This window comes from Camponotus floridanus, unplaced genomic scaffold (genome assembly GCF_003227725.1).
Source record: "Camponotus floridanus strain SB8 unplaced genomic scaffold, Cflo_v7.5 scaffold6, whole genome shotgun sequence".
Taxonomy (NCBI): Eukaryota; Metazoa; Arthropoda; class Insecta; order Hymenoptera; family Formicidae; genus Camponotus; species Camponotus floridanus.
Window position 1 is genome coordinate 3,869,666 of NW_020229769.1, and position 25,310 is coordinate 3,894,975.

The following is a 25,310-nucleotide window of genomic DNA, read 5'->3' on the forward strand; positions in this document are numbered from 1 at the left end:
GAGAGGTCGCTCTCTTAGAGAATTAACAATGCGGTGCTGGTGCAGTTGCGAGAGAGATCGCGCAAATATATTACCGGATTACAGCGAGTATGTTATAACGCGATCCGCTTCTCTCTGCTCCTCCTTCGCTTTGCAATTAAATTAGGATATAGAGCACTTTAGGTTCAAGATTAATGGAGGAAGAGATGAGATTCGGTGATACGGAATGAATATTTCTGCCAAGTAGATCGTAGAAAACATGGGAATGATTTTGTAATGTTTGTTTGGATTAGAATATGAAGCTCGTCATAATGCGACGATTTTATGAATATTGACACTGTAGTTTGTATGAAATTTTTACAAAATTTCGAAAGAAATTGAGATGTTTTTAATAATTAAGAAATGAAGGAATAAAGAAATAAGAAATTAAGGATGCAAAAATACAATATTTTGATATTGATTACTAATATTGCGATAATAAATTTAATTGAAACGAATATTTATCATTACACAGTTTATTGAAAATTAAGGATGTTTTGTACCTATTTTCAAAATTGAGAATTTAATGAAAATTGTACAGTGTCCTTACATATGTTTAGAATCTTTAGTACAATTTTTAAATCGATTCACTAAAGCGTTCATAAGTTATAAGGATTTTATTTGCACTGAATTAACATGTGTTTTTATGGGAAACATATAACCACGTCGATTCAAATGACAAAAACACATGGAAATAATACTCAGAATTTGTTGAAAATTTGCAAAAGTTCAGATACAGAGAAAATATTTGGTCAAATAATATTATACAAGTACTAACTGGTTAAAAAGATATTAAATATAATTTAATGAAGTTAGCCATGTATCTGTCACAAGGCAAATTTTCTACCAAAAGTTAATCATTTCGATTAACAAAATTTGAAATATTTCAGCAAAAACGCAATAATTAAAAAATACATCTCTGCACTGTAGCTAAAATCAAATTGTAATCCATTCCACACAATTTTTTACTCAAAATACACTAATTGTAAGAGTGGATATATTGATTTTCAGTTACTTTTGCTGGGATTGTATTATACATACAAAACATCCTTAAGTAAAATATATATTAATATTCTTCTGTTTACAATTATACGCTTAATATATCCTTATCGGATTTTATGAAAATCCGATTATTTCATCCTTCTTTCTTTTTTTATCACAGACATATCAATCTTGCAATGATTTCTTAAACTTTGTATATACATTGATATCGAAAAGTTAATACACATCAGTAGTAAATAATATTAAAAATGACAGAATTGCACCAAATATTTTAATCTTTTGATAATTGAATGACTACAATTAACCCGATAATAAGGGTTGTGTTTGCGCGAGACGAAGAGGTTTTTTGTGTTTAACGCGTACGTTTCATTATTGGCTATTGTCGCGGCGAGCAAATTAGAGGCGAGTGTATCTCGGCGGGGTAAAAGCGAACTCTATGGTAGAGGAAAACTGGAAAAGCCGGCGAAAGAGGAGAGAAAACGCGGCCGCAATTGCGCCCTCGCGCTGTTTTCCGTGGACCGTGTCTCGGCTTTTATTGCCCCTCTCGCCGTAAACGTGTTTTCACCGAAGGAGAAGCGAATACACGTTTTCCTTTTACCGAGTGCGATCCGAACTCTTCTCCCCGACAAAGCGAGAGAACAGAACGAGAGACTCGCGAGCCGGAATTCAGTCCAGAATCGAGACGCAATATCGCGTTTCCCCGTAAAACTGCGCCCGAGAAATACGCCAGCACGGAACTTTACTACCGTCCGAAAGTTTGTTTATGCATATTGCAACGCCCCCGCTGCTCGTACCGGATACTCTCTTCCTCTCGATCTGTATAAACTGGAAATGAGAGAACAGAGCGTCGTATTATAACTTGTTATCCCGACGTATATTCGACTAACGCAATCGATATCGCCGGCTGTCAACGTTACGCGATATAAAAAAAAAATATATATCGATGCATAACAATGAGGCTTTAAATATTGCACGTTGGCGCAATTTCAACGGCAATTACCGCGGGAAATCTTTTTAAGATTCTCGTTCAGTTTATGGTTCTCGAAGCGAAGCTTTTTGCGCGGATATAATTGAAGTCTGCTATAATAGCTCGATAATATCGAAACGATAATGTGAAGGTATTACTTATATAGAGAGATATATCGATTTCAAGAGAGGACGGGTGTATTGTTAAAGCGTATCGAAAGATTCAATCTCAGTCCTTGCAAAATTGAATTTTTTCCGTCGTGATTATTTATATCTTATTTTCCCTTTTGCGAATTATCCTTACGGAATGTGTGCTACTACACTTTTTCTTCTCCGGAAAATTTTAAAAGCTTACTTTTCAGTTTGGCGAATGGAAATTTGTATTCATATTACATGAAAGCCAGATGTGCTGATGCAAATGGATTAGGGATTTTTTCCGATGCAGAAAAAAAGGACTCGAAAACATTCTCCGTAATATATGATTTGAAAAATTGCGCGATTTTAAGCCGATTCCAAAGTTCAGATTTTTTTTCGTTGCATTGGAGATAGAAATAAATCACTTCAACAGGGGAGACAAACATCTCTCTTTTAGAAATAGATTTTCGACATTTATATATAGCTTACGGTGTTATACAACTTCGAATAGAATCATTTTGCCGATGAAAAAATTGCAGTGGGAAAAGTACCACATATGCGTGGTCGTTTCGAACGCTTTCATTTCGAAAGGGACGAAATTGTCTGAACAAACAATTTTTTTATGTCACATGAGCGGTTCGAGTTGTCTAAAATGATTATTCCGGTGATGAAAATAGACGAACGTGTGCAAGAAAAAATTCCCTTCACTCTTGTTTAATAGGAAATAACAATTTACTTGTGTAATGATAAAATAATTTACATACTTGCAATAGAAAAAAATACGTGTGTTTATTTTTCTTTGATAGATGAATAAAGCGCGATTCATAATCTTTAGCGCGCCTCATATTTATTTCGCGAGATATTTATTAACTTTTTCGCTTTAATATCCCCCGTAAATTCGGATGATTCCCGAAAGTCGACAAGTGTTTCGTTAAAAGAGCTTAAATCTCGTATTTTCGCCTACGCGGGTGTAACCACGGATATATTTACATGTAAATCCCGCGGCTCGCTTTGAACCTCGCACTTTGAGGGCGTTTATGATCCTCCGCCGTGAATGAATGACGTTGCCGTGAAATATTTTCTCTCTTTCTTCGCGGTTCTTTCATTTCTTACCGCTACTACATCTTGGTATTCTTCGTCTTTCATTTTCTTTCTCACCGCGAATGTGGTCGCCAAGTTTCACCGTCGAACCTACCGCATCACTCATGCATTTATTCGCTCTAATTACCGAGGAAAAAACGGCGATCACAAATTCTATCGTCTTTCCCTTTACATTTTTTCCATCGAGGGAAATCGGTTATTTGCTCCTTTTCGATAGATAAAGGAAAATATACGGACGTCTCGAAAGAATTTATGCAACGAGGTACTTCTGCAATACTCGCGGGATGAATAAACTTTTTCCTCCTGTGGTTTGCCCGAGAGGATAGTGTGCACATAATCAGCGAGAAGAAGTAAGTTACGATGACGTTGTTATGATGGAGAGAATAAGTCGCCAAGTGCGTCCTTGCGAATGGTCGTGATGTTACAACGTTGGCATGCAGGGTTTATTATTTAAAAAATGAATTCGCGTCCTTCTCGTTTTAAATGAAACGATATATATCGTCGCACCTCATAAAAAAGCAATTTCACTGAATGTATAATATTCCGACTGTTAAAGATGCGCATAATAATTTTTATTGTACGTAACAAAAACGTAATAAGATGTAAATGTAAATAAATATTTTTATAAATATAAATTACATTTTAATCTGAATTTCAAATATTATTAAAATGGACATATTTTGTATACTTTCATATATAATTTAAAAACTTTGAGAGAACATTTGTATAATTTAGGAAAAAAGGGGAGAAAAGTATATTGGAGATACAAATATAAGTACTTTCCTTTATTATTTTTCTCATCGCGATTAGTTAGATGAAATAGTTGAGTAGAAAGTTATACAAATCTATTTCAACTTTCATTCGCATGAGAACTCGTATCGATTTTAATTGTATACTTTCCCTGGTTAGCGATAATCGAGGCATGTAATATGTTTGGATTTTTTATCAAAACGAGATCTGTAGAACGTATGATATCTGTAGAAACAGATCCTTTTTGCATGATTTGAGTTGCTTCTGTTAACGAATTGCATTAGCAAAATTGCATTTCCGTAAGATTGCGCGAATTCATGCTTTAATATGTCATTGCACCTCGCTGTAATTTCGTTGTAATTCGATTGATTTTTATCTTTTATATCTTTTATATCCTACGGCAGTAGTTTTTTTCGTTGCGTCGTGTGATAAGAGAAGATACGCTCATCTCAGTGAAACTGCTAGGAAAATTGTCGCGAGTAAAATACTAGTTGGACGAGCTTTTTCAACAAACTAGCTAAGTCTCGCTTTAAGTTTCGCGACGAACATTGCAGCCAGTTCTCAGAATATGTGCAAAACGCTTATTGCCGCGGATATATAGGGTGTTCGAAGCTTAAAGAAGGCTTAAGAAGCTTAAGAGTATCTTACACTATAAACTCTTCAATCAATTATAACATTTAAATTACAAATATATGTATTTGACAAAGTTCATTTGTAGGGATTAAATGTATAGGATAAAGTTTCGCGAATTATTTGCATTTCTAAAATTTAATTTCCGAGCATTTTATTATTCTTTCAGTTATTCAAGTTGTTGACACTATCGCTCTTCCTTGATGAGTCTTAGGTAAAAGCAAATTAATCGTGATATATTAGAAAGATTCTAGGTAGATTCGGGACACCCAGTGTATTTGAGCAACAACTTGCGAAAATAAAATTTAATATATGCGTGCGTAAAAAAAGTTTGCTGGCTTGGAATTCTTTCTCCATATTATACGAACGCCTCGTAACAAATACACGTTTCTATTATGCGTCACGCGTAACAAATCCTTCCTTCAACATACGCCCAGGATAACCCAGTTGCCCGTTTAATTTCGCAAAGCTGTTTTAAACATTCGTTATTTCGGGACGCCCCTTTTATGCTTCGTTATTGCGTCGTGGCTTCCACGAGTCTACAACTCGTTGATAATGACTATTTTAAATCGCGTCTCCGCATACTATTTACCGTACACACAGCAGATCCTGTTTGCGAAGCGCTCTATCCGCATAATCTACGTGAGTCATTGACGATTATTGAGGGATTCGAATCAATTTGAATAGAAAATCCAAGATTTTTATTTGTCGAGGTGTAATTTATAAAAATAAAAATAATCAATTACAAATAAATAAATAATTAATTAAAAACAAGTAAATAATTAATTAAATTTATAAAAATAAAAATAATCAATTACAAATAAATAAATAATTAATTAAAAATAAGTAAATAATTAATTAAAAATAAGGAGCGAATCTCGGAGATTCTGACATTTTTTCAAAAAAGAATTTTAATTTTAATTTTTCAAAAAGAAAGTTATTAGGGAACCAAATGTGTTTCGAGATATGTGATTTTACACGTGTAATATGAAAAGGCTTATATTCCTTTCGCTTGGCATTTTGCGCAGCTAAGTTTTTTAATATTCTGCGCACGTCAGTCCTTTTGTCACCGGGACGAGAGCAGATACGCGCAGCGCGCGACAAATATTTACGCTACTCCGTGTGCGCGAGAATCCCGCTTGTAAAGGAAAATGGGACGAAATGCGCGAATGCACGCGGCGGTTTTCGTCGCGTTGCACGGGGAGAAAGGAAATTGGAATCCCGCAAAAATGCAAAATCCGCGGCAGGCAACTCGGGCAGGTGAAATCGCGATAGAAAGCGGCAACGAGTCGCGGCGCAAACAGGACCAAAGGAGAGACCCGGTTCTCGAGGATCGGCAAACTGCTGGCTGCTGCCGTAATAAGATTCTTTTTCGCGCGCACGCTCGTTTATCACGCGAGCGAGCGGCCTTTTTCGTCGCATGATATCGCGTCGATCGTCTCGCTTTCCAGCGTGTCGCGTGTTAGTGTCGTGTAGATTACAGGATCGGCAATCCTGACTTGCGGGAATGTCACGCTAAATAAAAGTCGACGACAAAGATCTCCGGTAATTTACGGCGGTCCCATCCTCCTCGGCATCAGTGTGCGAACAATGCTAAATGAATTCAGGGCGTGGGCGACGTAACTTTAACTTTCAACGCGATTCGATCGTGATAAAGCTCGCTCGTGCGTTATCTTAATTTATTTGCAATTAATTATTGCGGTAATTAAAATTGAATCATAATTACGGTTTCACGTTTGAGTAACTTTACGTCGTTTTGAAAATTTGCAATAATTTGTTTCTATGAACTAACGTCATCGCGTTGAAAGTTAATTTAAAATGAATTTAAATCAATCTTAATCAAGATCTAATATAACGTGAAATGTACGGAAATTAGATTTCAATGAATAATATTTGATAAGGGACAAATATTTATATTTACAATTGATACAAAAAGGTCATATTTACAATTGTTACAAAAAGGTTATATTTACAATTGATACAAAAAGAAATCACATATTTTGAGTTTACATTTTCGATTGACAAATTAATCTTTCGCACACAAACATTTCATCAATGCATTGTAAATGATTCGATTATATTGCAACGGTAGTTTTTTTATTCTCGTATCTCGCTAAATCGTATTTACCAAATCAGTCATGCGGATGCAGTGATATAAGTGAAAATAATTCAGCGTTTAATTTTAGCATTTTACGATTTCTATATTTGACTGTTTCGCGCAATTTGTTTAACTTCCATTTAAAACGGAAGTAACGTTTAAATGAGAGAAAGCTCGCGCTAATTGTAAGTAAATAATTCTCGACAACGAGTGCCTTGAAAATCGATCGTCTCATCCTCGCGAAAACTTTCGAAGCAGCGAGTTTTAAGGCATAGAGAAAAGAAATAATTCTTTGTAGAATATCTTAACTCGATCCTTTAAAAGAGAGTTGCTCGTAAAGTAACAACAGAAGATGAAAGATTTTCCCTTCTTGTATTAAATTTTATCGAGAGCAAGTGCAGCCGATAGTTTTTTAAACTTTGTATGTGTGCAAGATATAGACGTACATTTAAATTACATCGCGATCCATCGACGACAATTTCTTTGCTTTTTTTTTTTGTTTAGCATTTGGATAAAGTTGACTCTTGCGTTATTTATTTCGTTTTGTTGACACTTAAACGATGATTTATTCGCGAACGCATCGCTAGTATTTATCGTTCTTCTCTTAATTCCTTCAATATTTGAACATGACAGAGAGAAAGCTTATTTGTGTGCTTGTCTGTCTTTTAAAATTGATATAGGGAGACTGCATTGTCGTTTTTCGTCTGTTCTCATATTTTATCCGATATTTGTTCTACTTATTTTACGACATAAAATCTGTGCTTTTAGTATCCGTAGCTTACGCATCCTTTCCGTGCAATTTGAAATATGTTATGAAAAATGTATAACTTTATGGAAAGTCTATCTTTGTCAAGGATTAAGGATAAAAGTAAATCACATCTATTTCGATGTAAATAATATGATAAATGGAAAATAGATGCAGAATTAGAGATGCGGCGATTAATAACGTACAGCGTTGAACTTTTTTTTTTGCAACTGTTCATTTCCACAAATTACGATGCGATAAAGCGTAACGACGACGTTTGCTCTTCTTTGAGGCCGATCGTAGATCGCGATGGTCCCTGCTCCAATCTCAGCATCTCTCCGTTTTCCAATCTTTCGAGAGAAGCGCGGCAATAACAATGAAGCTTGCCGATTACGGGAAAGCACAGGTGCATTCCGTTATCACTTCCGGTCGATCGAGTGGTCTATTGAGACGCCGCCGCGAACCTTGATCGGAACTCGAATAAAGTGGACCCGCAGAAAGAAAGCTGGATTTTTCGATCTTCGCGTTCTCGTGATCCTTTGTCGTGAGATGGACACGATTTTTTATATAATTTTTTTCTTCTTCATACCATTTTTTTATATCGTAATACATTACCGAGATATTATGAGGAAGATATTTGCAGACTTTTCTTGTTAAAAAATACATCTCGATATATAATAATAATGGAATACTCGTTATATATAATAATGGAATACTGCATATTTCACAGAAAAACAATGACAGAGAGAGAGAGAGAGAGCATTGGAAAAGCAAATTTTATAATTTTATCATTCTACTCTTTTTTTTCTGTCTCGGAAATCTCTTCCATTATTACGTTCAAAACAATCTGGATTATTTGTTAAAATTTATTACGGTTTCTTTTAATTTTTTCCTCCACTATTTGTTTGAAGTATGAGATATATGTGTGTGATGGAACAAAACAAATTTCCTTTTATTTTTACAACATGGAATTGATCTTAAACGACATTGGACGCGGACCGTTGCTGTTTCATGTTCGCGACGTTATTAACTCGGACAATTGTAGTATGGATATTCCATTACATATAGAACATGTGTGCGCATCCTGTCATTGCTACTTTTTTTCTTCGATTGTATCATCGATTCGGTGAAATGATTTTTCTTTTTTATACAAGAGCGCCAGAACGTGTAACTGATCGTAAACCTGTCCGAAACTAAAGACAATATTGGCATCTTTCCAACGAATGTTATTTGCTGTATTTTATTATATTTTTTTATACATTATTACACACATGCAATGGTAAATATTTACTTTAATATCAATATCAATTTAATTTATAATATTATTACAATTTAATTTATAATACACAATTCTAAAAAAGCATAATTTAATTCATTTTTTCGTCAGAAATGTTATTTTAAAAATATAGAAAAACTTTTAAAATTTAAAAAAAATATAAAAAAATAGCAGAATTTTATATAAATTAACACAGTTTGATTTCTAGGAAAATATTTTCCATTTCTCTAAAATAGTCTCTATTTTTCTAACAATTTGATTTTATGTAACGCAATCTTTCTGCATATGTAATAATTATCAACCAGACTTTTATTTGAATTACAATTGCGGATTTAAATCAAATAAAAATATAACCGTGTGAATGTATGACTAAAACAACCAAGGATTCTTCGATATTTCCTTCTTGTAACGACAAGACTTTATCTTCCTTGTCGAACGTATTACCGTTTTGCGAGGCTTATCCGTGATACCATTATCCGGAACAACTCGCAGTTCACGTATCCATTACCACGTACATGGTTATCCGCGCGTATCTCAGGAACGTAACTTTTTATCGTAGTCAGTGGGACATGCTATTACGACAATTATTGCGGATTTCAAGTTTTATCCGTTGTCCATCCAGTTTTCTGCAATTGCGTGGATAGTAAACTTGTTTCTTCAAATTTATTCCAAATTTAAAATTGTTGAAGTTTCAATTAAATAATTTCTGTAATTCTGTTTTTATTTTCTTATTTATATAAAGTAAATTTTATTTAATAGCACAGAGATATTGCGCGAAATTTCTCTGAGATATTCTCGTGTTTATATTTACTTGTAATAAATTGTATCAACTTAGAATAAATTGATTACATCGAGAATTATATCGAGAGAAATGTTGTTACGACGAATATTTTGAATGAAAAAATAACACGAATCCTTTGGAAATTTTATTACATTACGGGAGTACCGGATACACATATCAATTCTAGATTTATGTTTTTTTTTTCTACTTTCGTGGGACACAGCGAAAATACATATTACACGGAAATATGGTACACGTATACGATTTTATAGGCGAGTATTTGTACGTAGCTGGCTTGTATATAATGCGATTTTGTTGTGCGCGCGTGGACCCTGTCGCGGATATTATTAGTTTCGTATTTTATTGTCGGTCTTACAACCCACTTTTTCTAGCAGCACTGAGAATTCGATAAGATGAAAGGCATCTAAGTGATACGATAGAAATACGACGGAAACGTGATGCTGGGCGGAAATATTGGACGCGTGAGCGGAATTTTAAGACAACTGTATCGCAATATACAGTTATTACCGTATGCGCACGAGTAATTGATTGCCAAAAGTGCTACGAAAGACAGAGCATATATTAAACTAAAATTGGGAGACTCGACGAGAAAGTGCTTTAAAAAGTGCGCGAGTCGATATATATATAAATCGAACAAAATATACAAAAATATTTTTTCCTCAAAAATCAGCACACGCGTCTTTCTATAAATAGATCAGACAACAGTACAATTAATTTTCGAAAAAAATTAATATATTTGACTTTTGACTTCTTTATGTCTTCATCTTTTTCTTCTTATCTTTTTGACAAACACGTTTTACAAATAAGATGGCCATTTTTATATAGTCGTTCTGAGGAAAAAAAAGTACGAGAGGAGTTTATGATGCTCTAGTCTGAAAAGGACCTTGTCGAATGATTTATTATTCGGCTGACCTCGATTCGGCCAGTGCTTTTCATTTGGCTCTTTTTTTATCTTTTCTCTAACCACCATCGCCTTGCCCAACCCATTGCTACTCGCGTACCTTCCGGTTTTATTCCTCTTCTCATTTAAATTTTTCAGCCGTTCTCTAGTGACGAGTTGTAGCCAGCTTAGTTTTTTGGACCGATACATTAAACCTTCGCGAGTTTGTTTAGCGCCTTATGTTTGACGAATATCACTGGTGATTGTAAGATTCCAAAATATCGAAGAAATTAGTACAACACATCATTTCCCTGATAATTTCTCTGAAGATATTACATTTTTGCATATATTTTGACATGAATTTTAAGAATGTCTACTAACAAATTATTATTGCTAAAATTGACGACATTTTTTAAGGATTTATTTGATTTTAAGTGAAGTATGCTTTAGCAAGAGATTTCAGAATTATTTTTAAAGATATTTGTAGGATTGAATAAGAGATAGAATTATGAAGAACTGCAACAATTTATTAAATCTTTGTAAGAAAAAATCTGCAATTGAGAAAACATGTGCGAGGCGTTTATAATATGCACTATCTGTGTATGTTTTATGAAAAGAAAAAAAATATATACAGTTTGTTTCTAAAGTTTCAGGTTAAAGTTTCTGGTTAAAATTATGATGAAATTGCAAAGAAGGTCTCTTCTATTTATGATACTTTAAAATTGAGTTTATTAATCCTGATAACGAGCAAGTGGAAAGGCTTTAGCATTTAAGCACATTTTCATTATATCATACTACAAATTTAGTGGCAGATGTTACGATTTATCAAGGCCGCATTTATTATCATAGCGCAAAGCGATTCATTATTTCCGCCATGGGATTCTCGACCAAAACTTCCGGAAGTTGAGCGGAGAATTCACGAACGAAACTCGGTAAATGCTCGTCAAACTCTCAGGACTTTCTCGCCTGTTTGAAAAATAAAGAAAGGGAGTAAGCGGAGGCCGGAAAGAGAGAGAAGGAGAGAGAGAGAGAGAGAGAGAGGGAGAGAGAAGGAGAGAGAGAGAGAGAAAGCGCTCTTCACTAGATCAAGCGTAATTTAGAAATTTAATTTGAAAAGTTTCTAGGATTACGGCACACTCGGAAATGAAATCTGCGAACTCACCGTAAAGTCGTTAGCAAAAATCGCACATAACGTGATTTGATAAACAAAAGTTTTTTTAAATCGAAAGTTTTCTTTTGAGAAAATGATACGTTTTAAGCGACATGTTTAATTTTTACTACAATATTTTGTATTTCATTTCTGAGTATCAATATTGTCGAGTTGTACTTTTGTTTTATAAGTGAGAATTTTAAAGAGAAAAAGTATAAGGTATCGAGATTAAATTTAAGCAAGATAAATTGCTCTCGACTTACATTAACTTTCAACTTATATGTGTATTACATATTATATTCAAATAGACTTATACTTATATCTTATTCGAATATAAATGATTTATGAATATAAATGATTTATTAAATTAGATAATTAAGGTCTTATCGCAAAGTTCTGCAGGTATTTTATTTTTTTATACGATTAAAATGTTCATTTATTATAAAAATTAATTTTAGCTGTAAATATGTTTAAAAATTGTTACAAATTAAATTACTTTATCGCGTAATTTTAATTATTTAATTGTGTAATTATTAGGTTTTTAATTTTTGGCAAATTCATTATTGACAACTGTTGAATTTTCATTTCACATTACGTTTATATGTGCAATTCATACTGTTAATACAATCGAGATATTTTGTGTATTAATTTCGTATATTAATTTTAATTTTAATTGTCCACAAATAGGTGCAGAACTGAAATTATCCATAAAATTTACAATTACACTTTACTCGATACCTAATCATGAAATGCCATAACTCATTCAATTTGCAATTGATAAAAATCTATCAAATTACAATATATTACGCGTTAATATAAAATTACAATTGTAGAATCCCAAATTAGCTACTATTATTACGGAATTGTAATTTTATTATATAACGCATGGTCATTGCAGTTGATGCGTGGGAAGAAATATCGGAATTATCAATGACTTGCGGCAAAAGCGTTTCGATTTTATGAGAGCCAATTTATGCATGATTAAAAGTTTCTAACGCAGTAGTAAGTGTGGCAATTCGATTGGAGTGTCCATGTCGACGCGCCTAATTCGACAGCGCCCCGAGGTTTCCGATTTCGATCACTGGTCCTTCTCATACGCGATAACTTCAATATATATATATATATATATATATATATATATATATATAAAACGTGTGTGTGTGTATTTACACCCATATATATAAAGCGCACGCCCTACAGCTCTTCCAATTACAGTAGGTTTGCAGTTGCAGTTCCGCCTGCAGTTGCACCCGATTGCGCACACGTAACCCCGAAATTCGAGAGATGAAATTTATGGCGCTATACATTCAACGTCGAACGATTGATTGATCCGACCTCTTCCCGCGCGTTTGCCGTTCTTTCGGCTATTGACTTGATCCTGTAATTATAGAACTCGCGCAAATTTCACAATCGGACGAATCGAAGAAAAGAGAAACGCGTGGTTTTTCAGAGTGCATTTTCTCCAGCGACAAGTGAAGCGACCTTGCAATTTTTATCAGTATCCAAATCGCATCCATCTGGGATCGATAAATATATATATCTTTTTTTTTTAAATTTTACTTTTATTAAAAAAAATGTCACACACGTGTATCAAGTGGGTGTAACGTAATTCTCACCTCCGTTCTGCCGTTCATGCGGAATGTAATTACCGTTACGTAAGTTTGCGCAACACCGTCGTCGTCGTCGAGAGCGAAAAAACGCGTCGCGCGAAACGCAAAAGTGACATTTACCTAGCACGGCGGACATTCGCTCGTACACCGCGCGTTTAGAAAATAATAATTTTGATTCCAACACGGACGCGGCGTTACGTTACCGTAAACACAAGCCGCAAAATTTTCCTCCGGCGAAAACCGCCCGTCGGTTATTTTCGTTGCGGCGTTATATCCGCGGACGGAGGAGGGAGGAACGGAGGGGGGGGGAGGCCGTAATTAACTCGCGCAAACGCGACCGAACGGACGCGCGGAAAATCGCGCGGCACGTACGACACAGCTCTAACTGCATTTCGCCTCGATTCACAGCTGCAACGAAAACTGCATTCTCACGTGGCACGTGAGAGTCGAGGCGGCGGATAAAAGCGGCGCTTTAATTACTTTCTCTCCGCGGTTTCGCGGGAGAATGGACGTCGTGGAACGAGAACGTGGTTGGTGGGCGATAACGAAGGAGAGCGCCAGAAAGTGCAATGAAAATTCTTACGCAGCAATTTTCGAGTCAATCCGCGTATTCGCGATTTCCATTTTGAGACCGTACTCTTGCAGATTAGCCTCGTAAAATCCCTCGGCTCTCGTTGGGCCTTCTCGAGCGCTTTATTATTGAATGGGGGAGGTCTTTCATCCGTCGGTGAATCGATCAACCGTCAAAAAGACGATATGCGACGTATCTTTCTGTTGCCAATGATGTTAACTCCAGCTGGATGAAGTTATAAGCGTGTTCTCCGAATTTAATCTAAATTCTCCGCGTGGGAAAATTGGCGTACGGCGCTATTATTCCGGAAGCTGGTATGAAGTCGGACGTCTCAGTTATGCAAATTAAAGCGAATGTCATGCTTCAAGAATGCGTAATACAATATTTAAAGTGAATTTGAAGTACATTTTATCGTTTCTCCTTTATTTTATACATGCGATTATCCTATCAGGCGAGAAACAACGTCCCTTTAAATATATAGACGTCTAATTAAATATTTATAAAGGTAAATTTGATCAATAAGTAAGGACTGTTTTTAAATCATTTTATTCATATAATAGAAACTACATTTAAGATTTTTTTGTGTGTTGCAGGTCAAACTATCGCGCCAAAACGCCCCACCGAATAGCACATATTGTAAGTAGTCAACGATTTTTCATAAAATATTATTTTAGGATTAAGATTATTATCATAGAATGTACTAAAAATTAGGACGTAATATTGTGAACATGGAGATATATTGTATTAAAAATTATTTAATGCATCTTAAGTGGAATATCAATTTTGCCGTAAATGTGAAGAATAGTTTTCGTGAAAAGTTATCGTAGACAATAATATTTATTTTATATAGCAATTGTATAATTTTAAAATTATTAAAATTCATGCATACAAGTTTCTATTGTGAAACTAGAAACTACGGCAAAATTTAAAAATTATGCAATTTAATATTACATTTAATGTGAACATCTTTCAGTGATTTTTAAAAGAGATAAAGTAGTTTATAAAAGGTGATTTCTTCTGAGCGTCGATGTAAGAGTACTTGAGAGTACTTGAGTATAATTTTTAATCTCTTGCGCGTTTAATCCGACTTGATTCTGAGATGAGTTTAGAGAACATTTTCTCATTACAGAGTTTGTATATCGATTTTTCCGTGGATCGCCACGCGAGAACTTTAATCTGATTTTATCCTTTATGTTCAGAATGATATAAGAAGATGGTATAGTACGGTATAGTACGGTAGACTAAGATTGAACACGTATAAAAAATCGATGGGTTATATATATATATATATATATATATATATCCTATAAATATTTAATTAGGTCGCGAACGTGCCGCAAGACTAATGTCTGAGATTCAACGCAGGATAGGTTCTTACGTGTAAAACGGATAATGAGAGATTTACCATTTGAGAAATGTACTCGTAGCTTTTAGCAATTAACGTTAATTAAATCAGAGCATCGAAAGCTCTTCTATTTTTATTTTACAGCACCAAAATTACTATTTATATTATAATTAAAAAAAATTAATTTTAAATAAAAAAATTTGTGATTGTAAAATGAAAAATCAATCAATCTGAAACACGCATTGTGCACATGTAAGGATTTCGTTTTTGTATAAATGAATCAACTATTTGGAAATAATATCTGATTGGTATTGTTAAAAGTAAACCGAACAAAAGACTATTTTTTTTAAATTGTAAAAATAATGCATCAATGCAGCAGAAACATTATTCGAGATAACAGTTGCCCGAATATCAAAGCTAAAATATATTTTTCTGGTTTTAAAATATTCGTCGTAATGTTTTTATATGAACAAAAATTTAAATGAAAACTGTTCATTTTGTCGATTTTTCGAAATTTGATTTTCTGTCCTAAAATGAAGCGCGTTTCTAAAGCCGTAATGACAAGTGAATAAAAATTTGGGCTACAATTGTATTAACAATCACATAAAAGGAAACGGAATAAATGGAAAATGGTCGAGGAAAAAGCAGCTGATGCGCCAAATCCGGCGGGAAGAAAACAGACTTAATCCTCTTATGTTCGTCGCAGGACCGCTGTCGGAAAATGGCGTTCTTTGCTTGACCTTAAACTTGACAGTAACATAAGCAGCACGCGCGTTGAAATACACTAACAGTTGGCAATTTTTCTCTCGTGATTTTTCTTTCGACGGAGCAGGAAAAAAATGAAGTTTCTCAAAGTGCAAATTGAAAGCAAAATTGCGAGGAAAACAAGTATTACGTAAATCTTTACTCGATTGAATATTACTCACTGGAATCGGTTGTTTTGTGCTATCATATTATTTTAATCTTTATAACAATGTATTATTACTTTACGTCATCTTATCTTTCTTGACGATGTAAATAAATTTTATGCAAACCGTACGAAAGTTATAATTAATTATTTTGTTTTGCATTAGATTAATTAAATATTGATACACAAAATCGTCGAATTAAATGCGGCAAAATATAAGAAACGGAAATTTATGAAGAAAGATGAAGGAAAGTTTTTGCACGTTTCTCCGTTTTTATCATAAAGAATTTGTAATTAGGCGGCACTTTTATGGAAAAGAATTTTAATTTTCTCGTGTTGAATTTGAGGTCAGAAATTAAGCGAACATTTCGAAGTGAAGTTTTTGTCGGGCGAATTGTCGTTGAAGTTGTTTCAGTTTTACGTACTTCTGGCGGGCACATAGTACAAACTTTGTAAAATAAAGAAAGGAACGCATGTAAAAGTTTCAGCAATATTACATGGCGAAAGGTCCCTCTCTTTTGTTTGAATATAAAAGCGACACTAATTATATGACTTTCATACATTCTAATGTGGTATAAAAATCTCTTGGGCTAAATAGAAAAAATATATACTAAGGAGAAATTTATGTGTTTTCTAAATTTTTAATTAATTTGGGAAAATAATAATTTTTATTAAAAATAATTAATGAAAGATTTATTTATATCATTTTTATGATTACTAAAATACAATTTTTATTATGCGAATATGTAGAATTATGAAGAAATTTGAAATTTGAAAAATTCTACAAATCTCGTATTGTAGACATAGAGAATATACGGAGTAGGCACTCACGGAAATAACTTTCAAAGTTACGTGGCAGCGCAAACGTAAGTACTTCTCTCGGATGAGACCCAGATCCTACTGGATTTTCGCGATTTTTAATGCGAGTAGGATTAAAAAAGTTGACACTTTTTTTATGCGAAAAATATATATCACTCATATATGATTTTCATTTTACAACTATTGTAATATATAATTCGACCAATTTATTATTATGTGGTATAATTACATTCACAAAAATGTAATATGAAATATTATTACATCTTGAAAACATGACGAACTCTTTTCTTATAATTTATGAAATGGGTATGTTATAGTCAGGTAACAACGTTGTAATGAAAGCAGAAGTTTTTGTAGTAAGAAAGTATAATTGCGAGGTTGAAAAATAAATTCTGCGTTTCCGGCAGCTCCGACGACCGTGTTGCATTAAGTTTGTGCTTTTACTCAACTCTTTTATATCTCATTTTATACGAATTTCTAAATTCTCGCGAAACCAGGGACCCCAACTCACAGCTCCCGCAGTTCGTTTCCTTTCTCGTTGAAACGCCCTAAATCTTATCGCCCAGCAGCAGTCCGGCGAATACAGCCCTGAGGTTGGAATTGAAAACGCACCCGAGGCACGAGAGGGCAAATACGAGAAAGAAAGAGAGAGAAAGAGAGATTCGCGAGATCGTGAGGCGAGGAGGTGATATTGGGCAAAGCCATTTCGAGAGGAGGATTTCCTGGGAAAATCGTGCGATTGAATTAGAATCGAGGATATCCGAAGTATTCCTCCCGCGGACGCAAGAGAGAGAAAAAGAAAGAGAGGGAGAAAAAGAAAAAAAAAAAAAGATACAGAGTAGAGTATGTGTGAGCGTACATGTGTCGGAAAGAAAAGAGGACAAGTCGCGTGAAAAGCCAGTCACGGGAAAAGCGCAAAGTGCTCGACGAAAATCCCACATACGCATCCTAGAAATGTGGAAGGGATTACATCAACGGAAAATGCTTTAATAATTTTACGGAGGGAAATTTTCCTTTTAATGGTAAATGTTTTAATAATCTTGCAGATGTAGAATATTGGACGGAAAATGGAGTAAAGATAAGAATGGAATAAAGATGAGAAATACAAGAACAAATACGTATCTCAAAAAGCGCGAGAAGAAATCGCAAAGGAAATGTTTTGTTATAATTGCGAATTATATTTACTTCAGTTAAATCCGCGATGAATAATATTTCGTCGAGAAAAATAAAAATAAAAAATCGATATTTCATAAATAATATATTTTTTCATACATTTGCGTATTTCACACGCTTGCTTATTTAATATCATTGTAATTAAGATTCCGTTTATATCGTTCCATTGCATGATAATGTCGCTTATGCAAAGCCGCGATGCGTTACGTTAATTATGAACGTGAATCAATCCTCGTAGAATTTATTGCATAACGGTATCATCAATGTAAATTATACGTACACAATGAAACCTCAAAAACGAATCGTGAGTGCACAATCGCATCTCTCGAAGGTGAAACTGATTATCTAAAGGTGTCGTATTATTCCGCGAAGTAGATGGAAAATCTTTTTAAATCCAAAAGTGTTTAGATGTAGGAGAAAAAAGTCTTTTATGGATACAAGAAATAAGTAATTAAATCAAATGCCGTACACTAAATTAAACAGGCGATTAAAAAGGGCCATATTACATAATATTAGGCTTGGAGTAGCCGTCTTTGCGCTCACGCTAATTAAATCTCTTGCCTTGCAAATTAGCCCTTTGGCGAAAGGAGACGGAATGTCAGTTACAGGAGGCGCGCACAGGAACGTCGTCTCTCTATTCTATATATTTGTCGTCGGTGCGGCTTCCTTTTCATATACGAAAATTGAAATTTTCGCACAAAGCAATATGCACGAGTATCGTGGACGTCGTGCGTAATATACGTCAGTTATATGCAACAATAATTAATGTTCTTTATTAATTGAACGTAACATCATCACGAAGAAGTGGCGCCGCATCCTTGGGAAAATTATAATAATTTTAAATTATACCACTCACACAAAATAATTATATACTATTTAGAAGTGGGGGGACTAGATAATATTAATATTCTCTCTTTCGTATACGCTTTATAATAATTTACTTTTCATATTTCATAAAAGAATCACTTATATTCTCAAAAGTCGAGAGGATAATAAAATTATTTATAACGTATATCCACGTATCTTTCTTTGATGATGGAAATAAAAGCATGTGTTTTATAAGTAATCTATATCATTAAAATTATATCTCATCATATTTAATCTATATCATTAAAACGTAGGAAAATCTGAATCGTATTGTGTAAGATTATCACGATTGTAAAAATAGCAATGTAAGTAGCATTCGGTTCGGAAATAGAACGGGTAATTGCATACGGGACCGTGTCTGTCGTACGTTACAGATTCCGGAAATCTCCGTAATGGAGAAATTCCGAGGTTGCATTTGCGCGTCGGCAATGATTCCGGTCTCTCTCTCTCGCATGATTTTAATTTGCAGCAAGCACTCGCAGGTGTTCCGATGGTGAATCAACGGGATCGTAAGAGCTTTTATTCACCGGGATCCATTACGCGATTCTCGCGGCTGCTGCGGGGATTATGAATAATTCGAAAGTATTTGCTTTTCTGGTACAACCGGGCTGCTGAATTAATAACGGACGGATAGCGAAGAGCGGTCTTCGTTATTGGCTAAAGAGCGCGGGCCGCTCGATTTTCACACTCTGTTTATAATTGGAGATTGAACCGACGATGTGACGATACAAATTCTGGCTTTTAATAGATTCCCCGGTAAACGAGTTCCTAATTTCGTATCGGAAAAAATGTGGCGATCTCTTTTCGATTCAATCGATGAATTTTTAAAGAGGGATGTTTAAAGTTGAGGCAACTGAATTTTATCATGATTATGGGATAAGTTTATAGGAGAAAATAATTTTTATTATTTTTATATAAAACTCGAGGTGATACAAATATTCAGTTTTTTTAGTTACCATGATTTTTTGAACCCCCTATGCTTGCTTTTACTGCACAAAGCTTGTCTCGTTTCAGTATCGCGTTACATGAAAGCTTCGGGCGGAAAATGGATAAATACAACGAACGTATTTCGTACACCGTACACAGGGATCCCACTATCGAAAATATAAAGGTGTACTAGTCAAACGTAATTAAGAAGGTAATTACAGAGCTCGGTGATGGTATTAATAGAACTTTATCGGAAATAATAACAGGATATCGTGTTACGCTGCACACACGAATGTAAGAGAATAAATATTTATTTAAACTTTCTTTCTTCTCTTCGTTGTCGAATGTGTATCGATTTACACTCAAATGCAACGGGGCCTTTACGTAGTTTCTAAATTAAGCGGAGGAAAAAAAGAAAATATGCAAAAATACTCGACACAAAAATCAATAATCTATATTAAATTATAAACCATGTAACATATTTATTTATAGATGACGCTTGTATATTCTTTTTCCATCCGTGTTTTTCAAATCAAAGCTGTAATCAATAGTGCAGCATGTTTTTCATCTAATTAATAATATAATAATCTTACTTATCTTAATTATCTTTCTTCTTTCAATTTACTTTAAACATTTATTTATCATTTTAATTCAATACTTGGCAATATTTGCGGTGTAAATATTTTTTTTTGTCAATTTGAAGAAATAAGGCCAGGTTGTATCAACATTATTTTAGATATAACCGAGTCTTAAATATGTATTTATCTCCATCTTTCTTTCTAAATAAATAAAGACATATATATTTAAATCTCATTAAAGCCAAAATAACATGGTGCAATTGGACCTAAGAAACATCGACCTAGATTTTATCTGTCATTTAACGCTCTCTGTAATACCGATCACGCTTCGCTAGTTTCTCTCGCGGTTACCAGACGGCCCCGTCAGATGGCATCGGTCACGTCGTTTCAAAATTCGCGCGAAAATTTATCTCGAAAGTTTATTTAACAGTTTGGCAAGATGCAAAGAGCGCGACGTCGTTTCGGTCCGTTGAGTCGAAAATTATTCGATTTAGAGATGTCCAGGAGTATCTTTCGGCGTAATATCAGGATCAGATACGAAATGAATATCGAATGGGAGCAACTGAATCGAGAGATTTGGGTATGTGCGGCATAAATCTTCTTTTATCGCGTACTTGTTCCTCTCGACGACTTGCAGCTACGTGACGTTCGCGCGAAAATGAACCTTATGCGAACTTTACGTGAAGTATAGAATCGCGTACAACTAATTAAGTTAATTAAAATTATGGCGAGCGATAGCTCTCCAGAAGACTGATGATCAATCTTTTATACAGATTTTTGAAGCACATCGATGTTTATCGTACACGCTATTTATTTCGAATGAGGCAAAATAATTGTATAAATTTTAACTAAATAATACGTCTGATTTCGAAAGAATCCTTTTAATTATATATAATGTTCTAAAAATCGTCTCACGCTTTTTTCCAAGTAAATAGTTGATATTTTGCGATAATAAATATCGTATAGACATAAAAATATATAAATCGATATAGAGCACATTAATTAATCTGGTCTATCTGGTCTGTAAAAAATTTATTGGAAAATTTTGTTGAATTATCATCTCATCGTTATCTAAAGTTATTTTCGAAAGATATATGAGTAATATTTAGGTACGATATTGGCTCGACGATATTGGCTTAATATCGATTTTTATTATCAATTTGAATTAGATCTAAATTTGATATTTCATCGAAATTTAATATTCTACTTTGGATGATTTCAAAGTTAACTGGCAAAAATAGTCATATCTGTCTAATATTTTCTAAAATGGCCAGAGTAAAAATTCGAACATGGTCTTGAATCGAAACCGAGTTAATAGACATCTGATGCCATCCGACGTTTATTTCGAAAATGCAACTCGACTCGACCGATGTACGGCTTTGTCGGTAAATGCTATCTCGATAACACGAATCCCTGTAACTTGGCACAAATACAGCAACATGCTTCCTTCATCTCTGTCGGTGACACTTTTCCAAAATGCATACGACGCAATTAATTAAATAAAATAATTGGCATTATGAATAAATATTCTCGTATAACGTCAACTCTGATTCAACGCTTTGATTTTATTGAAATTTTGGACGGCGAACAATTATATGTAGCGAGGTAACTGTGCTGGAAATCGTGGCCCTTTGGAAACAACGCAGCCGTTTATTTGTTTGAGATTATTCAGTCGCGTGGAAGCTGCGAGTGCTAACAAATGGAAATTGCACGGTGGAACGATCGCTTGTTGTTGTAACTCCGCGCTTGCGAGATGATACGCTCGAAAACACGACCGCGTTATCGACTGAAGTTGAGAGAGCAATGTCCGGGAGAGAGAGAGAGATGTCAGGTTGATCCTGACTGAAATAATCCCGTAAATATGGCGACGCCAAAGCTTTTTTCTTTTTATCAATTATTAAAAAAAAATCGCGTAAATTTTTCGAAAAAAACATTTTGGGATGTTGCATAATTTATGTATTATCTCAAAAAATTGATCTAAAAGCTACTTTTCAATTTTATAGATAGAAATTATATTTTCTATTTAAAATGATATTATCTCTTATCAGAGATGTATTTTTACATTCATAGCTACACATGTATATGTGTCAATGTTTTATTAATGAGCTTGGAGAACTCACTTTTTATTTCTCACTTTTAATAATTGAAATATTTATCGCTATATGTTTTAGATTTATTAGATTTTTATTGCGCAAATTTTTCATGAATAGATTTACATAAATATAGCACTCATTGAATATAGGATTGATTGGTATTTGACGAAATAATTTATGTGATTATATTTTATATGGAATTTTATATGGAATTTTATATGGATTTTATATGGAATATTTGTGAAAGCGTAATGGAAAGTTCCATTATGTAATTAAAGAAAATAGTTTCAGATGATTCAACAAGAAAAATATCTATTTTGTTATATCGGAATATTTTTAAAGCGCGTTTAGAATATTATGATTATCGCAGTTGAAATTTCTCTTTTCCGAAGAATCCTATTTTTCAAATATATTGGACAATATTGCAAAAATCACAAAATTATATCATTTATTTTCAAATGATAAATAATTTTAATGTGTACAATATTTTTAAAAATCTCGTAATGACCAATTTTTATATTTCTGCAATCATTTTATATGCGAATTATTTTTTCTATCATCTTGCTATGAATATATTTAACAATCGAGTGAATTTTTATTTGCCTGTAATCATTGTATATAATTTATTAGTTTTCATCACCTCGAAATTCTCTTGTAAATACATTACGTGTTGATATTTTCAAAGTTCATTTTATCGGAAAGCGATTCTCATTTTATTTACTCGATTTTCTGGGCGGTCGATGATAAATTTTTCAAACAAAAGCGCGAGCTTTCCAATCGATTTATTTACGCGTGCAAGACGAAGATTCCCATCGAGATTGTCGTCGTCTATTTTCGGTTAGACCCGCGATTGTCCTCTCTTCCTGGCGCGCGCAATTGATTTTAGCTCCCGGGACTCTCCATAGCGTTGCCGAGGCGTGGTAAAGCTCAGATTGAAACAACCGACCGATTCGCCAAATATACGCGGCGCGTATATTTAGCTGGAAAATTGAATCCGTGCCAGGATACAGCCCTGTAATCCGATCCTCTCTCCGCCGCCGAAGGGGGATGTTTTCGCGTTTCCCGCAGGATCCGCTCGCTCGCGTCGTCCGCCTGAAAATAATTACTCTTATCAAAGAACCGCGAGAGAGCGAAAGAATCGAATTCGCTTGTTCAGCGAAAGCAGGATTACAGGACAATCTCTGGCTCGCAACGCGCGCACATTTTCCCACCTCACCACGTTCAATAATAACACCATTGAATTATGCAATGCGATAGCGTGCGACATTTAGCTTTATAATTATAACGTGCGTCAATAACAGATTAATATTGGCAAAATGTGTCAATTAAACATTCCGTCGCGTTTCATTTTCATTATGAACTTTTCACATCTTTCAATATTGCAATTTTTCAATTGATATCGGCCATCTTGATAACACGGCGCGATATGAAATTTCCGTTCAAAAGTAAAGTCCGCTTTAAATTTAATAAAAAATGAAATTTTATCTGTCTGCGAAATCTTTAAATTTCAACAGTATGTCGCCGTAATTAAATCCGATTAAAAATATATTCCGTCGAATCAATTTGTTACAGGAAAACTAAATTAAAATTTGCAGTATGAATAATATCAACGTTGCGAAATTACGACACAAATAATGTATCGAGATTAGATTATTTTTGTATGCTTGTAAATCGAATTAGACGTGTACTATCCGTGCCGGGGAAAGAGATTCATATCTATCGAGAAAAATGTTTAGGAAGCACACGATTTGCTTTGATATATGATAGGCCGCACGTGGGGATAATTAGTATCATGCTAATTATGCGCTTATCGAAACTCGAGACCTGTCACACACCTTCATGAAATCACTCTTTATGTAAATATCCTCCGCGTTTCTCGCCTCGTTTCTAACTTGAGACTTGAAAGAACATCCTCTTCACGTGATTTCTTGGACTTTATCTTTCCGTCGTTTATGCGAGAGAAATCCAATGCGCGCAGATGTGTTTAAATATGACGCTGTGTTTAGCTCTCTTCCTAATCTGGACTATCGGAAATAGAAGCACGAGAAGCTTTCATGAACTCTGATCGATTTTTGACTTTCATACAAAATTGAGAGATTTATCCGGAAAACATATATATCTCGAAATATGAGAGATAAATATTCTTCCTCAGACGAATTTATAATTTATTAATTTTTAACATTCCCTATATTTTTTAACGCAATAGATGCGTTAATCAAACGAATTCGATATAAAAGACTTAAGATCTGTAATCAAATATCTTTAACATAATTTTCTTTTTTCCTAAGGAAAATAATTGAAGAAAATAAAAAAAATGGAGATAAAGTAACATGGAAAAATGTGCTATATTGCGTCTAAAAAAAAATAAAGATTCGTATTAAAGAAGAATTTGTGTCATTCTTAATTAAGTTTAAGCATTGCCACACAATTAATGGCATCGGTCTCGCGATCGGTTAATGCGGGTCCCGGATAAGTTTGTCATTGTTAAAAATTTGTCAAATTTTGGCTTGTTCTATCCACGGTTTATTATCGTAAATGTAAAAAAATGTGACTTGTATAAATTGGGAAATATTTTAACTCTCTTAATAGCATAGATGTATTTTGGGGTAGCAGATAATAACTTAAGATTAGAAAGATTTACGTTCAGCTTATCGAGTTGATTCAGTATTAGATGTAGTCTATTTGTATTTCATTAACTCTATGTGTCTGCTTCTAAAAGGGACAAATAAACTTGATTACCAAGAAATTTAAAATTAATTCTGGATCAAAGCTTTTTTAGTATGAACATGAAATTTGAATAAAAAATTGCAAAAATTAATTATAATTTAAAAATAAAGTAAAATGAAAAAATATATATACATGAAATA

The 25,310-nt window shown here is 34.1% G+C and overlaps 1 protein-coding gene across 2 annotated transcripts in view; it reads left to right on the top strand.

Annotated features, from left to right (window-relative positions):
* Window positions 1-25,310, top strand: part of LOC105251079 (RNA binding protein fox-1 homolog 2) — a 262,872-nt gene that overhangs the window by 82,439 nt on the left and 155,123 nt on the right. For both annotated transcript variants that reach the window (XM_025412972.1, XM_025412973.1), the window contains one exon: window positions 14,328-14,370. The gene's annotated coding sequence lies outside the window, so the exon portion shown is untranslated. The remainder of the gene's footprint in view (window positions 1-14,327; window positions 14,371-25,310) is intronic.